Source organism: Macaca nemestrina, chromosome X, assembly GCF_043159975.1.
Source record: "Macaca nemestrina isolate mMacNem1 chromosome X, mMacNem.hap1, whole genome shotgun sequence".
Classification (NCBI taxonomy): Eukaryota; Metazoa; Chordata; class Mammalia; order Primates; family Cercopithecidae; genus Macaca; species Macaca nemestrina.
The window spans coordinates 82471674-82487422 of record NC_092145.1 but is presented as its reverse complement, the minus strand read 5'-3'; the positions used below and the strand labels follow the sequence as shown (position 1 = coordinate 82487422).

General features: G+C 42.7%; 1 protein-coding gene across 1 annotated transcript in view; it reads right to left on the bottom strand.

Moving 5' to 3' along the window:
* The window catches only part of LOC105464738 (ERCC excision repair 6 like, spindle assembly checkpoint helicase), a 44086-nt gene that overhangs the window by 6914 nt on the left and 21423 nt on the right, over positions 1–15749 (bottom strand). The window lies entirely within an intron of this gene.

The window sequence follows — 15749 nt, the reverse complement described above, 5'->3', positions numbered from 1 at the left end:
TAAAGGTCTTCTCCATAAGAAGCCCTGCCCAAGTGGCCATTTAAAATCATCTCTGTGGCTGGGCATGGTGGCTTATGCCTGTAATCCCAGCACTTTGGGAGGCTGAGGCAGGTGGATCACCTGAAGTCAGGAATTCGGGACCAGCCAGGCCAACATGGTGAAACCCCGTCTCTAAAAAAATGCAAAAAAATTAGCTGGGCGTGGTGGTGGGTGCCTGTAATCCCAGCTACTCGGGAGGCTGAGACATGAGAATCACATGAACCCGGGAGGCGGAGGTTGCAGTGAGCCAAGATCGCACCACTGTACTCCAACCTGTGCACCACGGTGAGACCCCATCTCAAAAAATAAATAAATGAAAAATAAAATCATCTCTGCCCCAAAGCTATTTGCTCAGATGCAAACATCTTCCTTGACCATAGCCAATTAACCTCTCAACATCTAATCCACCTCCCTTTGGAACTGGGTGATACCTTGAGAAACCTTTCTTCTCCACAGAGTCTGCTGGTTCAGATGCTGAAAGTTTTTCTATCTGGAGAAACCAATAAGCCATACTATTATACCTATGCCCCAAAGAGCTAAGCTAAGCTAAACACACAATGTTTGCAAATGAGCAGCTGAAAAGGCACACAAGCTTAAGTCGCATAAGACACACACTTGATTTTCCTTGTTGTGGAGGGCCCTTTGGAACATTCCCTACAAAGTTATTTTAGAATGTGAAGAGATGGCTGGGAGCGGTGGCTTGAGCCTCTAATCCCAATACTTTGGGAGGCCGAGGCAGGCAGATTGCTTGAGCCCAGGAGTTTGAGACTAGCCTGGGCAACATAGTGAAGCCCTGGTCTCTACAAAAAATAGAAAAAAATTAGCCAGGTTTGGTGGCATGCGCCCATAGACCCAGCTACTGGGAGGCTAGGGTTGCAGTGAGCTATGATCGTGTTACCACTGCACTCCAGCCTGGGCTACAGAGCCAGACCCTGTCTCAAAAAAAAAAAAAGAAAAAGAAAAGAATGTGAAGAGACAGAGAACTGAATGCAAAGACCCTAACTCAATAAAACTTTGTTTGTTTTCTTCACATGCAAAACAATCAGAAATGCTTTTTGTTTCGTAATCTGGCCACCAGTCACTAGGCCCATATAGGGTTGGAGGAACCTAGACCTGCTAATCTCGGTGCATGTGAGTGGGGTTATCGCTGTCCTCTCAACAAGAACCCAGTTTTGAGAGACAGGACTAGCTGGATTTCCTAGGCTGACTAAGAATTCCTAAGCCTAGCTGGGGAAGGTGACCGCACCTACCTTTAAACTTGGGGCTTATAACTCAGCTCACACCAGACCAATCAGGTAGTAAAGAGGGCTCACTAAAATACAAATTAGGCTAAAAGCAGGAGGTAAAGAAATAGTCAAATCATATATCACCTGAGAGCACAGGGGGAGGGACAATGATCGGGATATAAACAGGCATTCCAGCCGGGAGGGGCAACCTCCTTTGGGTCCCCTCCCATTGTATGGGAGCTCTGTTTTCACTCTATTAAATCTTGCAACTGCACACTCTTCTGGTCTGTGTTTGTTACGGCTCCAGCCGAGCTTTCGCTCACCGTCTACCGCTGCGTTTCTGATACAGCAAGGCGCCCATTGCCGCTCCGGATCAGGCTAAAGGCTTGCCATTGTTCCTGCATGACTAAGTGCCCGGGTTTGTCCTAATCGAGCTGAACACTAGTCACTGGGTTCCACGGTTCTCTTCCATGACCCACAGCTTCTAATAGAGCTATAACACTCACCACATGGCCCAAGGTTCCGTTCCTTGGAATCCGTGAAGCCAAGAACCCCAAGGTCAGAGAACAAAAGGCTTGCCACCATCTTGGGAGCTCTAAGAACAAAGACCTGCCCGTTAACAGTTTCCCTATACTGATCCAGCTCCTGGAGTATCAGCTCCCTGACATGTCTTTATGTCCAGTCCCCTTGTCAAGATGCATGTAGACACATTAGACACAACAGATGTCTTTTGATTCTCCATCAAAATCAATAAAACGTAAAACATTTGGATAACATAAAAATTGCAGGTGACCTAATGCCAGTATTGAAAACAGCCCATTTAAAGCCCAAGTCATGGCAGAGTAGGCTAGGAAGATTCCTTCCTTTTGGCCTCACTTTCAGGGATGGTCATTTTAATCAATGTGGGGATCATTTTAAAATCACATATAAACACAAACAATATTATTAAATAGTAGTGATTTCTGAGATAAATTAGGGGAGAATATGGTTCACAGTTCAGTCAAACAATGTTTAATAATTAGCTTTTCCCTGCTTAGCACCATTTATAAGACAGGCATTTAAGAGTCAAACAAACAAACAAACAATGTTGCTTTACCCCTAATAACCAAAAACTGGAAACAACTCCAGCACTTTGGGAGATTGAGGCGGTTGGATCACCTGAGGTCAGGAGTTTGAGACCAGCCTGGCCAACATGGTGAAACCCATCTCTACTAAAAATACAAAAATTAGCCAGGTGTGGTGGCAGGCACCTGTAATCCCATCTACTCCGGAGACAAAGGCAGGAGAATTATGTGAACCCGGAAGGCGGAAGTTGCAGTGAGCCAAGATTGTGCCACTGCGTTCCAGCCTGGGTGACAGAGTGAGATTCCATCTCAAAAAAAAAAAAAAAAGTTTAGGCTGGGTGCAGTGGCTCATGCCTATAATCCTAGCACTTTGGGAGGCCGAGGTGGGCAGATCACTTGAGGTCAGGAGTTCGAGATCAGCCTGGCCATCATGGTGGAACCTCATCTCTACTAAAAATACAAAAATTAGCCAAGTGTGGTGACGGGTCCCTGTAATCCTAGCTACTCGGGAGGCTGAGGCAGGAAAATTGCTTGAACTTGGGAGGCGGAGGTTGCAGTGAGCCAAGATTGAGCCACTGCACTCCAGCCTGGATGAAAAAGCAAGACTCTGACTCAAAACAAACAAACAAACAAACAACACCAATCTGTGGTATATTCATACAAAGGACTCAATAACAGAAAAGAACAAACTACTACATGTATGAATTTATACATGTATGAATCTCAAATACATGCTGAGGAAAAGCCAGGCATAAAAGAGTAGAAACTGTGTGATTTCACTTATATCAAGTTCTAAAATAGGCAAAACTAACATATGGTGGAAAACATCAAGACAGTGGTTGCCTCTGGAGGTGGAAATTGCCTGGGAAAGGGCGTGAGGGAACTTTCTGGGGTGATAATAGTATTCTATATCCTGATAGGAGTTTGGGTTACACAGGTGTATGCATTTGTCAAAATTCACCAAATGTACACTTAAGATTTATATATTACTTTGTATGAAAATTTTACTTTAAAAGAAAAAAACTAAACAAATATTGAAATCCACTTAATAGTTTATATGCTGAAGTGTTTAGGGGGAAGTATCCTGATGTCTGCAATTTACTTTGAAATGTATCCTAAAAAAAGAAGATGGACTGATGGAATAGATATGTTGTAAGAATAGGTATGTGATAAAGCAAGTATAGTAAAACATTAATAACAGAATCTAGGTGGTGGGTGAAAAAGACTAAAAAGACTGCTTTGCCAATAGACTGCTGCCTCTCAATTTGAAGGCATACAAAAGCAAGATTCATAACACGCTGCGATTTGGCTTCTTACCTAGCACTCTAATGTAACTGTTCTCACCAAGGACACCAACCTCCATATTGCCAAACTCCATGGACAGTTCTTAGTCTTTATCTTTCTTGACCTTTCTGCTGTGCTTAAAACCACTGATGACTACACCCCTCCTGAAGTTTTCCCTCCCCCCTTGGGTTCAGTGGCATACAACCCTCTCTCCTAGATTTCTTCTACCTCTCTAACTATTCAAGATGCTCAGTCTGCATCTTGAATTCCTCTCCATCCACATATCCCATATAAAATGGTGGCATTTCTGGGGATCTTTTTGTTGTCAATGTCCTTCTGATTCTATGTACATTTCCCAGAAGATTTTATCCATGGCAGTGTCCTGTACTAGGTTAAATAGAGTCCTCCAAAATTTCATGTCGACCTGGAGCCCGTGAATGTGACCAGGACATTGCAGATGTTATTGATTTAAGATGAGGTCATACTGGATTAGGGTAGGCCCTAACCCCATATGACTAGTGTACTTATGAGAGGTAAATTGAGACACCGAGACATAGAGAGGAGAATGCCATATGAAGATGGAGGCAGAGAATGGAGTGATGCACCTATAAGCCAAAAAGCTCCTAGGATTGCCAGTACCATCATAAACTAGGAGAGAGGCTTGGAACAGATTATTTCTCAGACTCCAAAAAGAAACCAACCCTGCTGACACCTTGATTTTAGACTTCCAGTTTCCATAGCTGTGACAGAATGTCTAGGTTTAAAAAAAAAAAATGTGGTAAAATACATATAACATAAAATTGACATTTTAACCATTTTAAGTGTACAGTGGCATTGATTACATTCACAATGTGTAATCATCACCACTATCTTTCTCATGATACCAAACAGAAACTCTGTACCCATTAAGTTATAACTCCCCATTTCTCCCACCCCTCAGTGACATCTAATCTACTTTTTGTCTCTGTGTATGTGCCTATTCTAGATATTTCATATAGGTGGAATCATATAGTATTTGTCCTTTTGTGTTTGGCAGTGGTTAACCAGATAACCTTGGACTGGAAGATTAAGGAGCTGGAGGTACTAAAGGTCTATACCCATTGTAAAAGAAATTAACTGTCCCTGGAGAATTTTTAATTTTTAGTTAGACTTTATTCCAAAGGGTCAGTCAGGATGTTAGCCACCAAATACTCCCCAAAATAATAAAACTTCTTTCTGCTGAAGAACATTGGCTGGTAGGATACCCTCTAGATGCCAAAGCACATCTGCTATGCCAGAAAATAGGATAATTTTGGTTTTGGCATAATTACTGTTATGCTATTTTTTTCCGGAGTGATTAGCCAGCAGGTTCAGCTGCTTCTGAGGGCATGTTGTTAGCATGTAGGAGGATGCTTTCTTCCTGTTTATTCTGGCAGAAGGGTATTTGCCCAGTTCAACCAAAAGCAGCACTAAAATATTCAGGTCTGATTACAAAGGAGGAGTTCAACAACCCTGCCTGCTTTTACTCACTTTGAAATCAGCCTTGCTCTTCCTGCCTGCTTGTATTCTCTTTATGACAGGGTATGAAGGACCTAAAAGAGCAAGAAGAACCTTGGGCCTCTTTTGAGCCATACAGTTCGGTCCAAATAGTTCTTTTCTGAGGAATCCAAAGCCAATAACCAGATAATAAATACTACAGAAAGCCTTACACTGTTTTCAGTGATTGCTCTTATAGGTGAAATAGAGTACAGAGCTAACAGTGTCAAGCCCCAAACCAAAACTTGTGTAGTCTCCTATCCTAAGAGGCCCAGGCCACCATTAAATTGAATATTCATGTTTTATACATTTTGTTTATGCATATATTGTGAAATATACGTATCTTATATTTCACAATAAAAGTTTTAAAGAATGTTACTTGCCCACACTAGTGGCCAGGGGATAAGATCATTACCAGAAGGTGGACATGAAAGCTTATTGAGTAGAAAAAAAAATAAAAAAACAAAAAAAGAACAAAATACAACAGCAACCGTAATTCCCTACACGTAAGCAAGTGCCTGAAATATGGGCACTCCATGCTGTTCCAGGAAAGAACAGTGTAGAACTCTTGATTCTATTCAATTGACCTATATCTATACTTATACAAGTACCACACTATCTTGACTACTGTAGCTTTGTTGTAAGTTTTGAATTTAGGAACTATGAGTCCTCTAACTTTGTTCCTTTAAAAATTTTCTTTAAATAATAGAGATGGGGGCCAGGTGCAGTGGCTCACGCCTGTAATCCCAGCACTTTGGGAGGCCGAGGCGGGCAGATCACGAGGTCAGGAGATCCAGACCATCCTGACTACCACGGTGAAACCCTGTCTCTACTATAAATACAAAAAATTAGCCGGGCATGGTGGCGGGCGCCTGTAGTCCCAGCTACTTGGGAGGCTGAGGCAGGAGAATGGCGTGAACCCAGGAGGCGGAGCTTGCAGTGAGTTGAGATGGCACCACTGCACTCCAGCCTGGGCAACAGAGCGAGACTCCGTCTCAAAAAAAAAAAAAAAAAAAAAATTAATAATAGAGATGGGGTATCACCATGTTGCCCAGCCTGGTCTCAAACTCCTGGCCTCAAGTGATCCTCCTGTCTCAGTCACCTGAGTAGCTGAGATTACAGATGTGAGGCACCATGGCCGGCTAACTTTACTCTTTTTTAAGATTGTTTTGGCTATTCTGGGTCCCCTGCATTTCTATATGGCTTTTATAATACTTTGTCAATTTCTTTCTCTCTCTCTCTCTTTTTTTTTTTTTTTTTTTTTTGAAACAGAGTCTCGCTCTGTCACCCAGGCTGGAGTGCAGTGGCACAGTCTCAGTTCACTGCAACCTCTGCCTCCCAGTTTCAAGGGATTCTCCTGCCTCAGCAGCCTTCCGAGTAGCTGGGATTATAGGCGTGCACCACCCCCACCCGGCTAATTTCTATATTTTTACTAGAGACGGGGTTTCACTATGTTGGCCAGGCTGGTAGCTCATCAATTTCTGCAAAAAAGCCAGCTGGGATTTTCTTAGATGTAGCATTAGAATCTGTAGAACACTTTGGGAAGTACTGCCGTTTTAAAGATATTATGTCTTTCAATCCATAAATGCAGGATATCTTTCTTTTATTTAGGCCTTCTTAAATTTCTTTCAAAAATGTTTTACAGTTTTCAGTATCCAAGTGTTGCACCTCCTCACATAAATTTACTCCTAAGCATTTATTTTTGTTGCTATTATAAATGGAATTGTTTTGGCTGGGCACGGTGGCCCACGCCTGTGATCCCAGCACTTTAGGAGGCTGAGGTGGACGGATCACCTGAGGTCAGGAGTTCAAGACCTGCCTGGCCAACACAGTGAAACCCCGTCTCTACTAAAAATAAAAAAATTAGCTGGGCATGATGGCGGGCACCTGTAATCCCAGCTACTTGGGAGGCTGAGGCAGGAGAATCGCTTGAACCCAGGAGGCGGAGGTTACAGAGAGCAGAGATCGCACCACTGCACTCCAGCCTGGGCAACAGAACGAGACCGTGCCCCAAAATTAAATAAATAAATAAGGCCAGGTGCGGTGGCTCATGCGTGTAATGCCAGCACTTTGTGAGGCCAAGGCAGGAGGATCACCTGAGGTCAGGAGTTTGAGACCAGCCTGGCCAACATGGTGAAACCCCATCTCTACTAAAAATACAAAAATTAGCAGGGCGTGGTGGCCTGCGCCTGAAATCCCAGCTACTCAGGAGGCGGAGGCAGGAGAATCGCTTGAACCTGGGAGACAGAGGTTGCAGTAAGCCGAGATTGAGCCACTGCACTCCAGCCTGGGCAACAGAGACTCTGCCTCAAAAAATATAAATAAATAGGCTAGGCATAATAGCTCACGCCTGTAATCCCAGCACTTTGGGAGACCAAGGCGGGTGGATCACCTGAGGTCAGGAGTTCGAGACCAGCCTGACCAACATGAAGAAGCCCCATCTCTACTAAAACTACAAAAATTAGCCAGGCGTGGTGGTGGGCACCTGTAATTCCAACTACTCAGGAGGCTGAGGCAGGAGAATCGCTTGAAACCAGGAGGCAAAGGTTGCAGTGAGCCAAGATCATGCCAGTGCACTCCAGCCTGGGCAACAGAGCAAGACTCTGTCTCAAAAAAAAAAAAAATATATATATATACACACACACACACACACACACGTATATGTACATACATATGTATATATACTATATATATTTATATACACAATTATATATTATATATACAATTATATATAATATATAATTATATAATATATTATTATATATATAAATATACATTATATATACGATTAAATTTTAAATATTGATCTAGTATCCTGCAACTTTCTGAATTTATCTATTAGCTCTAATAGTTTTTTGTGGATTCATTAGGGTTTTCTATATTAAAGGTCATGTCATCAAGATAACTATAAAAAGAAAAGAAAAGAAAAAACTTACAGACCAACATCCCTTATGAACATTAATGTAAAAATCCTCAACAAAATATTAGCAAATCAGATTTGGCAGCATATTAAAAGGACCATGACCAAGTGAGATTTTATTCCTGGAATGCAAGCATGGTTCAACATACGAAAGTTGATCAATGTAATACATCACATTAACCAATGAAGGAAAAAAACATCTTGTGCTTTGGCACCCAGAGAGATCATACCAGGCAATGTTCTTCAGCATGAAAGAAGTTTCATTATCTCAAATGATGCAGAAAAAAGCATTTGACAAAATTTAATACCTTTTCATGATAAAAACACTCAAAAAACAAAACTACCCCAACCTAATGAAAGTCATACATGAAAAACACAATGAACATCATATTCAATGGTGAAAGACTAAAAGCTTTTCCTCTAAGATCAGGAACAAGAAAGAATCCCTGCTTTCACCAATTCTATTCAACACAGTACTGGAAGTTCTAACCAGAGCAATTAGGCAAGAAAAAGAAATAAAAGGGCCGGGTGCAGAGATTCATCCCTGTAATCCCACCACTTTGGGAGGCCAAGGTGGGAGGATCACTTGAGGCAAGGAATTCGAGACCAACCTGGACAACAAAGCAAGACCTCCATCTCTACAAAAAAATTAAAAAACCAGCCAGGCATGATGGCACGTGCCTGTGGTCATAGCTACTCAGGAGGCTGAGGCAGGAAGATCACCTGAGCCCAGGAGTTTAAGGCTGCAGCAAGCCATGATCCCAGCACTGCACTCCAGCCTAGGCAATGGAGTGATATGCTGTCTCTAAAAAACAAAAACAAAAACAAAAAAAAAGAAAGGAAAGAAAGAAAGAAAAGTCCTCCAAATTAGGAAGGAAGAAGTAAAATTATCTCTGTTCACAGGTGATATGATCTTAGATGTAGAAAACCCTAAAGATTTTTCACAACAAAACTGATAGAACTAATAAACTCAGCAAAGTAACAGGATACAAAGTCAACAACCAAGTATCGGTTGCAATTCTATATACTAACAATGAACAATCTGAAAAGGAAATTACAAAAACAATTCCATTTATAACAGCATCAAAAAGAATAAAACACTTAGGAATTAATTTAACCAAGGAGTAAAAGACTTGTACAATGAAAATTTTAAAACACTACTAAAATAAATTAAGACATAAGTAAATGGAAACACATTCCATGCTCATGGATTAGAATACAGTATTTTTAAGATACCATACTATCCACTGCAATCTACAGATTCAATGCAATCCCTGTCAAACTCCCAGTGATGTGTTTTGAAGAAATAGAAAACCCCTTCCTAAAATTCATGGCCAACCACAGTGGCTCAGTTGAGGTCAGGAGTTTGAGATCAGCCTGGCCAACATGGTGAAACCCCATTTCTCCTAAAAATACAAAAATTAGCCAGGCGTGGTGGCGCATGTCTATAATCCCAGCTACTCAGGGGCTGAGGCAGGAGAATTGCTTGAACCCGGGAGGCAAGGCTGCAGTAAGCCAAGATCGCATCACTGCACTCCAGCCTGGGAGGCGATATAGCAAGACTCCATCTCAAAAAAAAAAAAAAAAAAAAAAAACCCTTCCTAAAATTCATATGAAATCTCAAGGGACCCTGAATAGCCGTGAAAACAATGTTGAGAAAGAACAAACCTAGAGGACTCACTTCCTGATTTCAAAACTAACTACAATACTACAATAATCAAAACACTATGGTACTGGCATAAAGACAGATATGTAGACTCATAGACTAGAACAAACAGCCCAGAAATAAAACCTTGCATATATAGTTGAATGATTTTTTTCACAAGACCATTCAATGGGGAAAGGACAGTCTTTTCAATAAGTGGCACTGGGGAAACTGGATATTCACATGCAAAAGAATGAAGTTGGACCCTTACCTCACATCATATACAAAAATTAACTCAAAATGGATCAAAGTCCTAAAACTATAAAATAATTAGATGAAAACAGGGCAAAAGCTTCACAACATTTGGCTGGGCGGATGGCTCACACCTGTCATTCTGGTACTTTGAAAGGCTGTGGCAGGAGGATCACTTGAAGCCAGAAGTTCAAGACCAGGCCGGGCATGGTAGCTCACACCCATAATCCCTGTACTTTGAGAGACCAAGCCAGGTGGATCACTTGAGGTTAGGAGTTTGAAACCAGCCTGGCCAACATGGTGAAACTCCGTCTCTACTAAAAATACAAAAATTATCCAGGCGTGGTGGCGCATGCCTATAATCCCAGCTACTCAGGAAGCTGAGGCAGGAGGTTTGCTTGAACCCAGGAGGTGGAGGTTGCAGTGAGCTGAGATTGCGCCACTCCAATCCAGCCTGGGAGACAGCAGAGCAAGACTCCATCTCAAAAAAAAAAAAAAAAAGAAAGAAAGAAAGAGAAAAAAAAAAGCTTCAAAATATTGGATTTGGCAATAATTTCTTGGACATGACACCAAAGGCACAAACAACTACAAAATAAACCAATTGAACCTCAGGAAAAAATTCAAAATTTGTACATCAAAAGACAATTATCAACAGAGTAAAAAGGCAACCCATAGAATGGGAGAAATATTCGTTAATTATATATCTGATTAATATCCAGAATATATAGAGAACTAAAACTCAAGAACAAAGAAACAAAAAACTTAATTCAAAAATGGGCAAAGTACAAAATACAAAAAAATGGGAATAGAGAATTCTCCAAAGATATACAAATGGCTAATAAGCACATGAAAAAATGCTTGACATCACTTAATTACTGCAGAAATGCAAATCAAAACTAGAAAATACTACCTCACAGCTATTAAGATGACTATTATCTTAAAAAACAAATTAGCCAGGCATGGCGGTGCATGCCTGTGGTCCCAGCTACTTGGGAGGCTGAAGTGGGAGGATGACTTGAGCCTGGGAGACGGAGGTTGCAGTGAGCAAAGATCACACTACTGCACTCCAGCTTGGGCAACAGAAACAGACCTTATTCCCCGCTCCCCTCTCCCCCCCAAAAAAGCAGAAAATAAATGTTAGGGAGGATGTGGATAAATTGTGAACCCATGTGCACTGTTGATGGAAATGTAAAACGGTATAGCCTCTGTGGAAAACAGTATGGCAGTTTGTATTAGTCTGTTATGCTGCTAATAAAGACATACCCGAGGCCGGGTAATTTATAAAGGAAAAAGGTTTAATTGACTCACAGTTCCACATGGCTGGGGAGACCTCACAATCATGGTGGAAGGGCAAGGGACGTCTTACATGGTGGCAGGCAAGAGAGCTTGTGCAGGGGAACTCCCATTTATAAAACCATCAGATCTCATGAGACGTATTCATTACCAGGAGAACAATATGGGAGAAACCACCTCCAAGATTCAATTATCTCCACCTGGCCCCACCCTTGACACATGGAGATTATTACAATTCAAGGTGAGATTTGGGTGGGGACACAGCCAAACCATATCACAGTTTCTCAAAAAATTAAAAATAGAATTACCATATGATCCAGCAATTCCACTTTTGGGTATATATGCAAAAGAATTGAAAATGGGATCCTGAAGAGATATTTACATACCCATGTTCATACTAGCATTACTCATAATAGCCAAGAGATGGAAGCAATCCAGGTATCCACAAACAGATAAATGAATAAGCAAAATATGGTCTATACACACAATGAAGTGTCATTCAGCTTAAAAAGGAAGAAAATCCTGTCACATGCTACAGCATAGATGAACCTTGAGGATATTATGGTAAGCAAAATAAGCCAATCACAAAAAGATACATACTGCATGATTCCATTTATGAGGCACCTAGAGTAGTCAAATTCACAGAGGCAGACAGAAGAACGGTGGTACCCAGGGCCAGGAGGATGAGGAAATGGGGAGTTACGCTTAATGGTTATAGAATTTCAGTTTTACAAGATGAAAAGAGTTACAGAGATGGATGGTGGTGATGTGTGTACAACACTGATATGGTTTGGCTGTGTCCCCACCCAAATCTAAACTTGAACTGTATCTCCCAGAATTCCCAAATGTTGCAGGAGGGATCCAGGAGGAGGTAATTGAATCATGGGGGCCAGTCTTTCCCCTGCTATTCTCATGATAGTGAATAAGCCTCATGAGATCTGATGGGTGTATCAGGGGTTTCCACTTTTGCTTCTTCCTTGTAAGAAGAGTCTTTCACCTCCAGCCATGATTCTGAGGCCTCCCCGGCCATGTGGAACTGTAAGTCCAAATAAACCTCTTTTTCTTCCCAGTCTTGGACATCTTTTTATCAGCAGTGTGAAAATGGACTAATACAGTAAATTGGTACCATGAGAGTGGGGCACCGCTGAAAAGACACCTGAAAATGTGGAAGCGACTTTGGAACTGGGTAACAAGCAGAGGTTGGAACAGTTGACAGGGTTCAGAAGAAGACAGGAAATGGCTCATGCCTGCAATTCCAGCACTTTGGGAGGCCGAGGCAGGCAGATCACGAGGTCAGGAGGTCGAGACCAACCTGGCCAACATGGTCAGGTCAGGTCGAAAAACAAAAAAAAGACAGTAATATGTGGGAACATTTGGAACCTCCTAGAGACTTGTCAAATGGTTTTGAGAAAAATGCTGATAGTGATATGAACAATAAGGCCCAGGTTGAGGTGGTCTCAGATGGAGATGAAGAACTTGTCGGGAACTGGAGCAAAGGTGATTCTGTTTTATCAAAGAGACTGGTGGCGTTTTGCCCCTGCCCTAGAGATTTGTGGGACTTTGAACTTGAGAGAGATGATTTTTAGGGTATCTGGTGGAAGAAATTTCTTTTTTCTTTCTTTCTTTTTTTTTTGAGACGTAGTCTCACTCTGTCGCCCAGGCTGGAGTGCAGTGGCGTGACCTCGGCTCACTGCAACCTCTGCCTCCTGGGTTCAAGCGATTCTCCTGCCTCAGCCTCCTGAGTAGCTGGGATTACAGGCAGGCACCACCACGCCCGGCTAAATTTTTTTTGTATTTTTAGTAGAGATGGGGTTTCACCATGTTGGTCAGACTGGTCTCAAACTCCTGACCTCATGATCCGCCCACCTTGGCCTCCCAAAATGCTGGGATTACAGGAATGAGCCACTGCGCCCAGCCTAGAAATTTCTTTTTTTTTTTTTCTTTTTGAGACAGAGTCTCACTCTGTCACCCAGGCTGAAGTGCAGTGGTGCAATCTTGGCTCACTGCAACCTCCACCTCCCGGGTTCAAGGGATTCTCCTGCCTTAGCCTCCTGAGTAGCTGGGACTACAGGCACGTACCACCGTGCCCAGCTAATTTTTGTATTTTTAGTAGAGATGGGGTTTCACCATGTTAGCCAGGATGGTCTTGATATGACCTCGTGAGCCGCCTGCCTTGGCTTCCCAAAGTGCTGGGATTACAGGCATGAGCTACCATGCCCGGCCAAGATGAAAGAAATTTCTAAGCAGCAAAGCATTCAAAAGGTGACTTGGGTGCTGTTAAAAGTATTTCATTTTAAATGGGAAACAGAGCATAAAAGTTCCGAAAATTTGCAGCCTAACAATGCAATAGAAAAGAAACGGAGCATAAAAGTTCTGAAAATTTGCAGCCTAAAAATGCAATAGAAAAGAAAAACCCATTTTCTGAGGGAGAAATTCAAGCAGGCTGCAGAAATTTGCCTAAGTAGCAAGGAGCCTAATGTTAATCCCCAAGACCATGGGGGAAATGTCCCCAGACTATGTCAGAGACCTTCATGGCAGCCCCTCTCATCACAGGCCCAGAGGCCCAGAAGGATAAAATGGTTTCATGGGTCGGGTCCAGGGTCCCCGTGCTGTGTGCAGCCAAGGGACTTAGTGCCCTGTGTCCCAGCTGCTCCAGCTGTGGCTGAAAGGGGCCAATGTGGAGCTCGAGTTGTGCCTTCAGAGGGTGGAAGTCACAAGCCTTGGCAGCTTCCATGTGGTGTTGAGCCTGTGGGTTCACAGAAGTCAAGAACTGAGGTTTGGGAACCTCTGCCTAGATTTCAGAAGTTGTATGGAAATGCCTAGATGCCCAGGCAAAAGTTTGCTGCAGGGGTGGGGCCCTCATGGAAACCTCTGCTAGGGCAGTGTGGAAGGGAAATGTGGGGTCAGAGCCCCCACACAGAGTCCCCACTGGGGCACTGCCTAGTGGAGCTGTGAGAAGAGGGCCACTGTCCTCCAGATGCCAAAATGGTAAATTCACTGACAGCCTGCACCGTGCACCTGGAAAAGTCACAGATACTCAATGCCAGCCCATGAAAGCAGCCAGGAGGAAGGCTGTACCCTGCAAAGCCACAGGGGCAGAGCCGTCCAAGACCATAGGAACCCACCTGTTACATCAGCATGACATGGATGTGAGACATGGAGTCAAAGGAGATCATTTTGGAGCTTTAAGATTTGACTACCCCACTGTATTCTGGACTAGCATGAGGCCTGTAGCCTCTTTGCTTTGGCCAATTTCTCCCATTTGGAATGGGTGTATTTACCCATTGTCTGTACTCCCACTATATCTAGGAAGTAACTAACCTGCTTTTGATTTTACAGGCTCAGAGGTGGAAGGGACTTGCCTTGTCTCAGATGAGACTTTAGACTGTGGACTTTTGAGTTAATACTGGTTGGGAAGGCATGATTGGTTTTAGAATGTGAGGTCATGAGATTTGGAGGGGCCAGGGGTGGAATGGTATGGTTTGGCTGTGTCCCCACCCAAATCTCAACTTTAATTGTATCTCCCAGAATTCCCATGTGTTGTGGTAGGGACCCAGGGGGAGGTCATTGAATCATGGGGGCTGGTCTTTCCCCTGCTAGTCTCGTGATAGTGAATATATCTCACAAGATTTAATGGGTTTGTCAGCAGTTTCTGCTTTTGCTTCTTCCTCCTTTTCTCTTGCTGCCACCATGTAAGACGTGCCTTTCGTCTCCTGCCATGATTCAGAGGCCTCCACAGCCATGTGGAACTGTAAGTCCAATTAAACCTCTTTTTCTTCCCCATCTCGGGTATGTCTTTATCAGCAATGTGAAAACAGACTAATACAAACATTATGAATGTATGTAATGCCAGTAAACCATATACTCAAAAATGGTTAAGATGGTAAATTTTGTTATGCATATTTTAAAACAATAAAAATATTGAAGGGAAAAAAATCACGTCACCTACAAATACAGATAGTTTTACTTCTTCGTTTCCAATCTGTATGCTCTTTTTTTTTCTTTTTTCCTTTTTCTTTCCTAATTGCCCTGGCTAGAACCTCTGCTATAGGCCGGGCACAGTGGCTCATGCCTGTAATTCCAGCATTTTGGGACGCCAAGGTAGGTGGATCACAACAAGGTCAGGTAATCGAGACCATCCTGGCCAACATGGTGAAACCCTGTCCCTACCAAAAATACAAAAAAAACAGCGGGCATGGTAGTGCGCACCTGTCATCCCAGCTACTCGGGACACTGAAGCAGGAGAATCACTTGAACCCGGGAGGCAGAGATTGCAGTGAGTCAAGGTTGCGCCACTGCACTCCAGCCTGGTGACACAGTGAGACTCCGTTTCAAAAAAAAAAAAAAGAACCTCCACTATAATGTTGAATTATAATGTGAATATAAGTTGCAAGAGCAGACAAACATCCTTGCCTTGTTCCTGATATGAGTGTGGAAAGCCTTTAGTCTTTCACCATTAAGTACAATGTTAGCTATGGGATTTTTGTAGATACCTTTGATCAGGTTAGGGA